The sequence below is a fragment of the Marmota marmota genome, unplaced genomic scaffold (genome assembly GCF_001458135.2).
Source record: "Marmota marmota marmota unplaced genomic scaffold, marMar, whole genome shotgun sequence".
In the NCBI taxonomy this organism is placed as follows: Eukaryota; Metazoa; Chordata; class Mammalia; order Rodentia; family Sciuridae; genus Marmota; species Marmota marmota.
The window spans coordinates 14,460,523-14,472,666 of record NW_025999880.1 but is presented as its reverse complement, the minus strand read 5'-3'; the positions used below and the strand labels follow the sequence as shown (position 1 = coordinate 14,472,666).

The 12,144-nt window shown below is 45.5% G+C and overlaps 1 non-coding gene across 1 annotated transcript; it reads left to right on the top strand.

Moving 5' to 3' along the window:
• Positions 1 to 1,932: 1,932 nt before the first annotated feature.
• LOC125613071 lies at positions 1,933 to 2,039 on the top strand. Its single transcript, XR_007343568.1, has one exon. It is a non-coding gene; the product is annotated as a U6 spliceosomal RNA (small nuclear RNA).
• The last annotated feature ends 10,105 nt before the right edge of the window (positions 2,040 to 12,144 follow it).

Here is a 12,144-nt window from a genome sequence, read left to right as displayed (position 1 = left end):
CAGCCTGTTTCCAAGACTTCAAGAATCCCTTTCCAAATTGAGCCTCCAGAGGCAGAACAAACAGCAATTGTAAGTACCCTTGGGCTGAGGGTGGTCAAAGGTGATCAATCAATTCCAGGATGGCTGTGACTTTTGCAGTCTGAGGGGGAGACATAAAGAATGTGGGTAGGTAGATGTACGGTACATACCTTAGCTCTTGAGCCATCTTCACAGGAGCAGAGGGGAAAGGAACTGTGGGTGTGAGGACAGGTGGATAGACCAGGGGATGGGGCAGTGCCACCATGTTTCAGTGCAAACTCCAAAGTCATTATGAAGCCGTATTTGTCAAGGTAGAAGGATAGGACATATACTTTAACATTTGTTGTTGTAGTTGATTTTTGTACTGGTGACTGAACCCAGAGTCGCTTTACCACTGAGCTACATACCCCACTCTTTTCATTGTATTTTGAGACAAGGTCTCACTCTATTTCCCAGGCTGCTCTTGAACCTGTGATCCTCCTGCCATAGCCCTCTGAGTCACTAGAATTATAGGCTTGTGCCACTACACTTGGTGTCAACTTGTTTGATTTATAGTTTTTTAATATTTAGAAATACTGTTTGTGGCGTTTTATTTTGATTCATGCCTCAAGTCCTAAAAATGTCAAGAGTAGGCCTTAACAGGAATGTGGGGTGGGAGATAGGATGGTAAGTTTCCAGGATGGAGTAAACCAGTATGATGAATTCATTGCAATTAAATTCTCACCTGTTTTTTGTTTTGTTTTGTTTTGTTATTATAGATTGAACTCAGGAAGGATTTGCCGCTGAGCCCCATTTCCAGCCCTTTTTATTTTTTATTTTGAGATAGGGTCTCACTAATTTTCTGAGGCTGGCCTCTAATGTATGATCCTCCTGCCTCAGCCTCCACAGTTGCTGGGATTATAGGCGTGTACCACCACACCCAGCTAAAATTACTCCCTGTGTTGTATGAACCACCATCAACTCCAATTCTTAAGTCCCCACCTGTAAGTCTCCTCTAATCCCTACTGCCTTTGGTGGCATCTCCCTGATCCAAACCTATGCCAGTATCACTCCCTGTGCCCTCATCTACATTGTCTGTTAATAGCCCTCTTAAAGTTATTTTGTACTGTTATCTAACATTGAGTGTATGTGTGCCATGTCTAGGGAGCTGGATTACTAGGGTTTTGATAGCACTGATTATTACTTTATTACTTTATTCTTCATGTTCTCTATAGCTTTGGGCTTAGAAAAGAATAGGTTTGAAATAGACCAGAGACCTAGGGTTGATACTGGCCCTGCTTCTTATTAGCTATGTGACCTTAAGCAAGTTAACTTTTCTGAGTTTCAGATTTCTCATATATAAAACGGGATAATAAGGTTTGCTTGGCAGAGTGTTGTGAACATAAAAGGGAATAGTTATCAAAGGGCCTGACAAAGTAGACAGTCAATAGAATACTACCCATAATAATCATGTTTTACACATAATATATTAATATACATTTTATGTATACTATGTGCTCATTATTACATTACATTAAGTGTAACATAGTTGCATATTCTGAAAGGTATTATACAGGCTGGGTTTGGTGGCACACACCTGTAATTCCTGTGACTTGGGAGGGTTGAGGTAGAAGGATCTTAGTTCAAGGCTAACCTCAGCAACTTAGCAAGACCCTGTCTGAAAATTTAAAAGGCATCTTAAATGTCTTAAATCTTTAAGGCATTAAAGATACTCGTTTAGAGATGGAGAAAATATATCCAGGCCTTCTGAATTCCTATATCTTAGGGGAACTCCTAGTTAAAAAATAAAAAGGTCTGGAAATGTGGCTCAGTGGTAGAGTGTCCCTGGGTTCAGTTCCCACTAACACACACACACACACACACACACACACAGGAAAGAAGAAAAAAAAGACACTACATAAATTAAATGGTTGAGTGCTCGCTTCGGCAGCACGTATACTAAAATTGGAACGATACAGAGAAGATTAGCATGGCCCCTGCACAAGGATGACATGCAAATTCATGAAGAGTTCCATATTTTTTATGTGAAAAAAAATTAATACTAAGTGTGAAATTAAATAAATTCACTTTATTATTTAAAAAAATTAAATGATTGAATGGGCAATTGGGAGGCCCAAGGAACCTAAGGGAGTGGAACTATATTTTTTTTTTGGGGGGAAGCGGGGGTGTGTACGAAGATTGAACTCAGGGGCACTCACCCACTGAGCCACATCCCCAGCCCTATTTTATATTTTATTTAGAGACAGGGTCTCCCTGAGTTGCTTGCTTTTGCTGAGGCTGGTTTTGAACGTGCAATCCTCCTATTTTAGCCTCCAGAGCTGTTGGGATTACAGGTGTGCGCCACTCCACCCTGCTGGAACTAGATTTTGAAGCTATTTTAAAAAGAGGGCTGGGGCTGTAGCTCAGTGGCAGGGCGTTTGCCTAGCACATGTGAAGCACTGGTTTCAATCCTTAGCACTGCATAAAAATAAACAAAATAAAGGCATGCTGTCCATATAAAACTATGAAAAAATTGAAAAGAAAAAAAAGAAGAGATGGGGCTGGGGATGTGGCTCAAGCGGTAGTGCGCTCGCCTGGCATGCGTGCGGCCCGGGTTTGATCCTCAGCACCACATACAAAACAAAGATATGTTGTGTCCTCCAAAAACTAAAATAAATAAATATTTTAAAAAAATTAACCATTAAAAAAAAGAGAGAGAGAGAGAGGGGCTGAAGAAGCCTGGAATGGACTAGTAAGGGGACCTTTGGAGTCTACATTTCCTTCTTGGGCATTTGTCATAGAGTGAGTGCAATACAGGACTCAAAATTAATCCTTCTAGGCTGGGGATGTAGCTCAGTTGGTAGAGTGCTTGCTTTGCATGCACAAGGCCCTATGTTCAATCGCCAGCACCACCAAAAAAAAAAAAAAAAAAAAATCCTTCCATGTGGCTGAAGCCTCTTGACCCTGGGCTCTTCAGTTAGCCACTCCAGCCACACCCTTGCCACAGCCTGCCCCTAACAGCCAGCAGAGGCAGCTGTGCACCAGGCACCACCTCCATCTGCTAGGAGTTGGCCAATCTTCCCAAGGGGTTCCCTGTTCCAACATACCCCAGAGTCTGCCCAGGAGAAACCTGGAAATGACTGGATCCCAGCTCTCAGGACCACCCACCCTGACCTCCTCTCCTATGATTATTAAAAACGTATTTCCAAGGGATTAGCAACTATGCCAGGGATGCTGATGGCCAACCCCAAGTCCAACCAATGGTTTTAATCACCAGTTGTAGTCACATTAACATTACGATCTAATGAGTAGCCTGCAAAGATGGGGGTGGGCACAGGGTGAGGGGTGGAATTTTAGAGGGAGGCACCTGTGGTGTGACTAAACCAAAGGACCACCCTGGGGACAGTGGCTCAAAAACTACATTCTCTTCTAATCAGGACACTCACTGCTTAAGGCATTAAAGATACTGGCTTGGAGATGGAGAGTCTGGATCCAGATCTTTTGAATTCCCATATCTTAGGGGGAACCCCTACTTAGATTCCCCATGGGAGAGTCCACACAGCAGGGAGCTCAACTGTGCCTGGCCAAGTCTAGACAGGAACTCATGGTAATGATCTAGTTCTTGGCTCACAAGTGTGTACAAAAGTCTAGGAGATTCAGACTCAGAGCCTTTCCTTTGGTCCCAGGGTAGGAAGGAGAGCTGAACCCACTCCTAGTCTTAATTCCCTCTCTCCCAGCTGGGCTCCCATTTTTAGCAAGCACCTGTAACATATTATCCAATGGGGGAGGCTAAAAGGTGGCCATGGGTGCACTGAAGTCCCCTGTGTCTGGGAACATTGAGAGAGCAGATGGAAAGTTAGGCATGCTGGAAGGGCATAGCTCAGGCAGATGATAGGGGCAGAAAAGCAGAAGCAGATGAGGTGGTTGAATGGGGTCTAGAGACCTCTGTGGCTCCTAGGAACCCTGCAGGAAAGACAGTAGTCGCTCAAGAAGGACTTTGTCCCTGAAGATCATGGTTGTAACCTTTTATATATTCAATAACTGGTCTCCAAAGATCTGGCTCTATACATACACATCCTCACTCCCTTCTCTGTGTCTCTGTCTCTCCTTTGTTCCTGTTCTAGCAAATGGCTAGAGTTGTTTTTTCTTCACCCAGGGCAGATTTTTTTTTTTAAGAGAGAGAGAGAGAGAGAGAGAGAGAGAGTCTTTTAATATTTATTTTTTATTTTTCGGCAGACATCTTTGTCTGTGGTGCTGAGGATCGAACCCGGGCCGCACACATGCCAGGCGAGCGCGCTACCGCTTGAGCCACATCCCCAGCCCCAGATTTTTTTTTTTTTTCTGGAGAGACTCCTGGGCATTCTGTCACCACTCAGGCCATGAACTGCATCTCCCCAGGATCAGCTGCATCCACCATGCTGGACTGGCTTCTCTTCATGCTCATCCTGAAATGGGCACTGGGAAAGGTCACAGGAAGGAGAGGATCTGCTTGAACCTGCCGAAATTACAGGTAAGAAAGGTGCAGATTCTGGAGCCATGTGGAACCCAGTGCAAGTTCCAATAGCTGAGCCCATGTTCAGCTAATCAGGTGAAAAGAAAAGAGAAGAAGAGCCCCTCAGAAGAAGGGGCATGCAGGTGTGGAAGGAGCCCAGGTACCCACCAGGTGGCTGCATAGAGTGTCCAGGATGGGGAGGTGGCTGGTGGAAAATTATGCTTGGAGCAAGCCCCCGGGTTCTAAGATGAGGGCTGGAATAGGAGGGTGGAGGCAGTATGGCCTCGACATTTGGGAGCCCAAACTAAAATGTCTGGCATAAATTTGGGTAGAATAGAGGCTCCTCTGTAGGGTCCTGGGCAGGGGAGGAGACAGCCTCCCTTTTGGTGTGCCTATGTCCCATGTTGAGGCAGGCAGGGAGACATTTGCCATAGAAATTGTCCTTCTACCCTCTCACCCTGAAACCCGAGGCCCAGCAGCCCCTCCACATAGCCAGTGACAGCAGAACCATCTCTGGAATAAACACCATATAAGAACAACTCCCAGAAACTCCAAAGGAGCTTTGATGTTGGGGCCAAGGGTTTTGACTAAACAAACTGGAAGCGATTTAGGCTGGGGAAGGCTGTGGTGGCCACTCTGGGGAATTCAGTCAAACTACCACAATGAGGAGGGGACTCTCATTCCAATCCCACCCAAACAGCCACCTTGGGACCTCAGAGATCAGTCCAAAGAGGCTGAAATGTTGCATCTTCCCTGTTTCCCTCCTGCCTCCTGCCAGAGGAAACTGGACCATCTAAGGACACTGTTCATCCACTGAATGCTGGGCTAGGAAGCAGATGGGGTGGGCAGTCAGGCTACTGCTGTGTCTATGTTCTCTCCCCTTCTTCATCCTCAGATACCCAGAATACACGTCCCTGACCCTCCACTTCCACTGTGTCTTCTCCTCCACACCCAGTCCTCACAAATTTCTTTTGGGAATAATTCTTTCCCCAGTTTGAGGTCACTGGTCTCATAACAGTGACCTCTGTGCTGGCATTCAGAATGGTCAGCCCAACTAAAATTGAGATGAAAGTCAGCCTTGGAGATTACTGATTCTCTCCCTAGAGGGTGGAGTCTGTGTGGACAGGAACTGTTTTGCTCTTCCCTGGGTCCCTGCACCTAGCATCACACCTGAGGCAGACAGGTATTCAATGCATGTTTGTCAGATGAAGAAATGAGTCGTCACTTGGGGGAATGCTGAAGGGTTAGAGTCCTCTCTCTATCATAGCCTCAGTTTCCTCTGCAAAAAAGGTGATAGTTCATGGATGCTTCACACACACACACACACACACATCTACACCCGCTTTGATACCAAACCGTACGCAAAGTGGGATTGGGGACATAATTCATTGGTAGAGTGTTCACCCAACAAGTGGAAGACTCTGGGTTCCATGCCCAGCACCACAAAAATAAAACTGGCAACAACAAAACTGTATGTAAAGTACCCAGCCTGGGATCTAAAATGCAGCAAGTACACAATAGCTAGCTATAATTGTTGTTATGATTTTGGCTGCTTCCTAGCTAGTCTGCATCCTTTTAGCAGCCAAATTTACACTTGTGAATGTGCACAGAGGATCTTAGAGAAAAGGCGCTTGATTCTCCTTCCAGGGCAGAAATTCAGGCAGAAAGGCAATAGGAGCCTCCTTCTCTCCCCAGCCTGGGGAGTGTGGAGACAGCTGAATCAGTCTGGAAGGGTATGTTGCCTTTCATGAGAGAGGTGGGGAAACTGGAGTTTTACCCCCTAGAAGTGTCCCTCTGTCCTGTGCGCACGTCCCCTTTCACTATCTTCTCTGACTTTATTCTGGATCTTTCCCTCACATCCTCTTCCTGAATTCCACTTGCCTTCCTGTTTTTTTTTTTTTAATATCTTAATTATTGCTTTACATGTAATCACCCTCAAGTCCTGAGTAATAAGATCCGAAAAGGGCTGATGAGGTCTATCCAAGCTGGAATGAATCTCACAAAGGGAAACAAAACAAACCAAGGGATCCCCTCACAGGGGCCCAGACACATGCTTACATATTTTATTCACATTGTGCACAGAGTTCTCTATGCCAACAAAGTACAAGGAACACAGCATGCCACACAAACACACGTGTGCACACTAGATATGCATACACATGCGGTCTCAACCATAAGTGTCTACACATACAGATGCATGCAGACACATACATGTGCTAACAAAGAAACCCCCAACAAAGCAGCAGACGTGCGTGCGTGCGCGCGCGCACACATATGCACACACACAGACTCACAGGAGGCCTGATGACTGTATTTCAAGCTTCACCTCCCAATTCAAGCCCAAAAATCTGTCTCCAATTATCTGGCCCGTGTTGGGAGCAACAGGAAATCCAGAGCCGCCTCTGTCTTCTGTGGGCGATGCCAGGATTTCAGCCATTTCTCCATTGCTGGAAAACAAAAGGCCTCACCTCCCTCTCTCTGCCTCCACATCAGCGGGGGGGGGGGGCCTAGGAAGGTGTGTGGGGGGGTGCGGGTAGGGAAGGGAGGTGTCAAACTCCGCCTAAGAAGCTTGAGCCCTGAGCATGAGCCATCTCACCTTCCCTCAAATCACTGAGCAGAATGTCACTCTGGTCAAGGAGAGGGGCATAAGGTGGGGACCTGGGAATCAGTGATGACCCTGGACACCAGCCTCAAGCGGTGACAAGGCAGCATAGCAAAACAACTACCAAACCTACCTCAGAAGGCTTGGACTCCTGTCTCCTATCTGCAGTGAGCCAGCTGCCAGTGACCTCACCCCTAAGCAGCCCGTTCAGAAAATGAGGGATGGCAGCAGCATTGTGAGTGGTCACTGGGGACTGGAGTTTATGTATCTGGGGAAAATGACCGCATCAACATCACTCTTGGCTCTGAGATGGTGTCTCAACCTGAGTGCCTGATTTCTACACCCCACCCCTCCAGCTCCTGTGAGTAGGGAGTTCTCTCTCTGCTCCTCCAGATGCACTTGGCTCTTTCGTCTCCTTTCCTTATTACATGGAGCAGGTCTCATCAAATCTGAGGCTTTCTCCTTGGTCTGCACAATCACCAGCCGCCCTGCCCACTTTCAATATTCCTTAGGTTATCTGAAGTCAGGGATTGTGGCTTGGGGGAGTAGAAGAACACTGGATTTGGGGGGTTCCTTTTTTTGGTATTAGGAATTGAACCCAGGGGTGCTTATCCATTGAGCCACATCCCAACCCCTTTTGTTATTTATTTATTTTAGTTGTAAATGGACACAATACCTTTATTTTATTTATTTATTTTTATGTGGTGCTGAGGATCAAATCCAGGGCCTCACATGTGCTCGGTAAGTGCTCTGTCACTGAGCCACAACCCAGCCCTCTTTTTATTTTTTAATTTTGAGACAGGGCCTCACAAAATTACTTAGGGCCTTGCTAAGTTGCTGAGGCGGGTACTGAGGATTGAACCCAGTGCCTCACATGTACTAGGCAAGTGCTCTACCACTGAGCTACACCCCCAGGCCCTCATTTCCTGTTTTTAAAGACACCTTACCCAGGGGCAGCTTCCCCTAATTCAGCCCAGCATTGACTTCTCTGGACAATTTCCCTGGACAGTGAACACATTCTCAGCCTGGCTTTGTTTAGGGGAGAGTTAGAAATTGTGACCACATACCTGTGATGGTTCTCACTAAGGCTTTAAGGATGGAACTTTTATTTTGGTGGTGCTGTGGATCAAACTCAGCACCTGTGCATGCAAGGCAAGTGCTGTACCACTAACTATACCTGAGCTGTAGGAAGGAATTTTTACTTTTCTTTTTTGGTACTGGGCATTAAACCCAGAGATGCTTTACCACTGAGCTACATCCCCAGCCCTTTTTTTAAAAGTTTTGAGACAGGGTCTTGCTAAGTTGCTTAGGCCTCACTAAATTGCTAGGCTGCCCTCAAACATGTGATCCTACTGCCTCAGACTCCCAAGTCGATCAGATCACAGCAGTGGGGATGCTCTTTGATTCAGAGTGCCTCAAAGCTTGCTTCTGGAAAGTCTTGCCATAATGCCAATACTTTTGGTAGCTTCAGCATTTTGTGGGATTTCCAACTATGAACAATATTGCTCTGTAAAATGGTCTCTCATTGTTTTAGCTTAATTTCCTTCACCAGACTGTGAGTTCTCAGAGGCCAAATGCTGCTCAAGTATGTAAGGACAGCAAGACTCTATGACATGCTGGAATCAGAGACAGCAATAATTCATCAGCCTCTCTTTGTGTCTTTGGAGTGGGAAAATCCTATTTGAGATCCAGACTTCTGCACTTGGAAATAGAGGAAGCACAAAGGCCAACATACAAAGATGGAAAAGGAGGACCCCCCACCCATTTTATTGTGAGACATCTTTTTATTTTTTTCCTTCAATACTGGGGATTGAACCCAGGGTACTTTACCACTGAGTTACATGCCCAGCCCTTTTTCTTTTCTGTTTTGAGACAGGGCTTCCCTAAGTTGTCCATTCTCAACTTGAACTGAAATCCTCCTGCCTCAGCCTCCAAAATAGCTGGGATTAAAGATATGTGCTACTGTGCCTGAAAAGATCCAATGGGCTGATGTGGTTGATGGAAACAGTAGAATCATGGAGAGAAAGGGGTGAGAAGAAAGGGGCATGTGAATACCGTTAGTCACTCACACAACAGTCTTCAGGGAGGAAGCAAATAATAAGAGTGTGTGTGTGTGGGGGGTGTCTGCTTGATTTTTACTAACTCCAGAGCTTGGGTTGGGTCCCCACAGTGGCACCAGCAGAGCCCCAGGGACCAAAATCTCTGGGCCAGTCAGGAACTTAGAGGGCTCCCTCTTCTGTCTTGGAAAACACAAAGAGGACACATTTCTTCCTCCCTTCAGACTCCCAGTGCATAACCTTTTCACATATGGGGTCTCGCTGTGGAGTAAAGGGGTGTGAAACAGTCCGGCTTAGGAATTAGGAGGCCCCAACTCTGCCGCCTGGTACCTCAGTGGGTCACACAAGGTCCAAGCGGCCCTCCTTTGAAGGCCGAGCTGAGAGATTCTTTTGGCTTTCCAGACTGAGGCAGAGTGAGTCACAGTCTAACAATGTTATCTGTCAAGTGCTGCAGCTCCCTGGGCTGCTCATGCCCACAGCCTCTTGTGGCCTGGATTCCCATAGGGCCTTACAGCCTTTGGAGATTACCCTGGTAGCTTTTCCGTGCACTTTCCAGGCCCCAGCTCTGATCATTACTTTCAGTATAGTAGATCTAAGGAGAACCCGGTCAAAGAGATGAGACAGGTGGAAAATGCTGGAAGCATAGGGAAACTTGTCCAAAATTTGAGTCTAGAGCTGATAGGGGGTTAAGAATTAGAGCAGAGGGAGCAAAGGAAATGAATCCAAGAGGTCTATGTGGCAAAGGAGGCTGGACTGGAACGGCACATCACAAGAGGCTGAGAGTGACCCTATGCCCTTAGAAACCATCAACCTGGATACTTTAAAAGGATGAATTTATGGGTTGTAGTGGCATGCACCTGGAGAGCTAGCTACTTAGGAGGCTGAAACCGAGGGATCACTTGAGTCCAGGAGCTCGAGGCCAAGTTGGAAACACAGCAAGACCCTGTCTCTAAGTAAGCTGGGTGTGGTGGTACATGCTAATGAATCCCATCTACTTAGGAGGCTGAGGTAGGGGGATGGCAAGTTTGAGTCCAGCCTCTGCAAGACCCTTTCCCAAAATAAGAAATAAGAAAGTTTGGAGATGTAGCTCAATGGCACAACACTCAGGATTCAATCCTCAGTACTGAAAAACGAGTTAAAAAAAATATATATATATGTATGTATGTGTGTGTGTATGTGTATATATATATATATATATATGTATATGTTCTAGAGTTGTATGTATATATAAAGTATATATACATATACAAATTTTTATATATACTTATATATATATGTTAAGTATATATAATATGTTATATATAAAATATATATACACATGTATGTATGTATATATATATATATATATATGTGTGTGTGTGTGTGTATGTGTGTACATACACCTGCAATGTATAACTTTTTTTTTTTTGCCATGCTGGGGATTGTTTGAACCCAGGGCATCTTGTATCCCAATGCCCCCCTCCCACCTCTTTGTCTTTTTTTTGGAACTGGGGGTTGAACTCAGGGCTTTGTGAATGTGAGGCAGATGCTTTCCCATTGAGCTACATCCCAGCCCTCTAGTCCCCCCTTTTTTTGTACCAGGGATTGAACTCAGGGGCAGTCAACCACTGAGCCACATCCCAGCCTTATTTCATATTTTATTTAGAGGCAGTGTCTCTCTGAGTTGCTTAGCACCTTGCTTTTTGCTGAGGCTGGCTTTTCTTTTTCCCTTTGTTTTATTTATTTATTTTTAGGTAGTGCTGAGGATCGAACCCAGCACCTCGCATGTGCTAGACAAGCGCTCTACTGCTGAGCCCCAGCTTTGAACTCATGATCCTCCTGTCTCAGCCTCCTGAGCCCCTGGGATTAGAGGCTTGTGCCACTGCGCCTGGCTTCAGCCTCTATTTTTTAAAAAGCATCTGATTGGCCAGATTACACCTGTAATCCCAGCAGCTCAGGAGGCTGGGCAGGAGGAATCCAGAATTTGTCAGCCCTGCTATAGGCCTTCACTCTCCATACCAAATACCCTGAAACACCACCGCCTCAAGTGACCCACTGATTCAGAAAACACTCTCCAGTTGCCAACATTGAAATCCATCCACAGCAAACAAGATACATATCTAACCTTGTTTCTGTGCATTATATCCTTGCTCTTATTTTTTTCTTATTTTACTCCCACTTTCAATTTTTACTATTTTTGTATCTTATGTATCTTTTATAAATTCACTCCAGGAAAGGCAGGATATAAATAACATTTTAAAAATATAATTTGCAAAACGCAAATGTATTCTCTTTTAATGCTGAGGAAGATCCACGTAGCAGGTAGGGAAGGTGAAGCTATTTCGTTTCTAGACTTAGGAAGATTAAGGGGCTTGGTCATGTGGAGTGAGAAGTAAGACTCAAATATTCTCTTTCCTTTGCAGAAGACTCCAGAAGAAAGCCTTGGAGATGGAACAGGTTGTCTTCCTCTGGTCCTGCCAGCACACTCACTGTCACCTCATAATGCAGGAGGCCTTCAGCAAAGAAGTATCCGTCTTCGTCCACTCACTTGGGGGAAAGCATAACTGCAGAGAAAGAATGGCTTTCCATTTCTCCCTTTTTCTCTAAGGAGACAAATCCTCCTCCTCCTAGTCAGTTAGATAGGCAACCATGCTATCTTAAGTTTCCCATCAGAAAGAGGGCTCATGGGCCTGTTTCTCCCATGCCTCAGGCACAGGTTCCTACTATTGCCCTTAGGGTTCATGTAGGGGAATATGAGTGGGGCTCTGGGCTACATTATCGCTGGACTTGAGAGTGAGGCTCTCTTCAAGTTGAAAAGACCCCTCTTAGAGAAGGACCTGAAGGGTGGCTGCAGCAGTGGTGATGATAGGTCCCAAATGCTTCCCATTTCTGATTCTCAAAGTACTCAAAGCAGGAAAGGGGTAGCTCAGTGGTAGAGCACTTGCCTGGCATGTGTAAGGCTCTGAATTCCATTCTCAGCACCACCAAAAAAAAAAAAAAAAAAAAAAAAGAAAGAA